Genomic DNA, 649 nt, shown 5'->3' on the forward strand with positions numbered 1-649 from the left:
TCTCCCCCCTCTCCTCCTCTCCCCCTCTCTCCTCTACTCCATCTTTCACAGCCGTACAGTTCCTAGTTTGCGTTCACATTTTCACGTTTTCGGCGTTCTCCTCCCGCCGTCTCCCCACCTGTGATCCATTATGGGGCAGAAGGAGGAGAAAGTGCAGGAAGCTGAGGGTGAAGCCTGTTGCTGTTTTCTCACTTCCTGAAGTTTCTTCTCTGCTTCAGAGCTGTGACTGCAGCCGTTTCAGCTGCAAGAGGATTTTATTTAAAAATCAAAGAAGCACAAAAAAAGTTCAGCTTCTGAAATCCTTTCATTCAACAAAAATATTTTCTTCACATTTTGGTGTAAAATCATAAATTTGCTGATAAAAACCTAAACCTTTTTTCAGGTGGGACAGTTCTCGTAACAGTTTTCAGTTCAGGGATTATTTTAATCCAAACTGAACGTTTTCGTTTCCTGTCCGGCTCCACAGGGCGACGTGGAAACTCTGGGATTCTCCACCGAAGACCCGCCGTGACCCAAACGGAGCGGGACGGCTGTCCTCCGTGGTCCTGGGGGAGTCGCCCCGCCCCCTCCGATGGTTCTGCAGGAACCCCAAACATGAAGCCTGGGGGGGTCCTGTGGAGAGAGAGGCCTGCTGGGGGGGGCAGCATGA

Source organism: Oryzias melastigma, linkage group LG15 (genome assembly GCF_002922805.2).
Source record: "Oryzias melastigma strain HK-1 linkage group LG15, ASM292280v2, whole genome shotgun sequence".
NCBI lineage: Eukaryota > Metazoa > Chordata > Actinopteri > Beloniformes > Adrianichthyidae > Oryzias > Oryzias melastigma.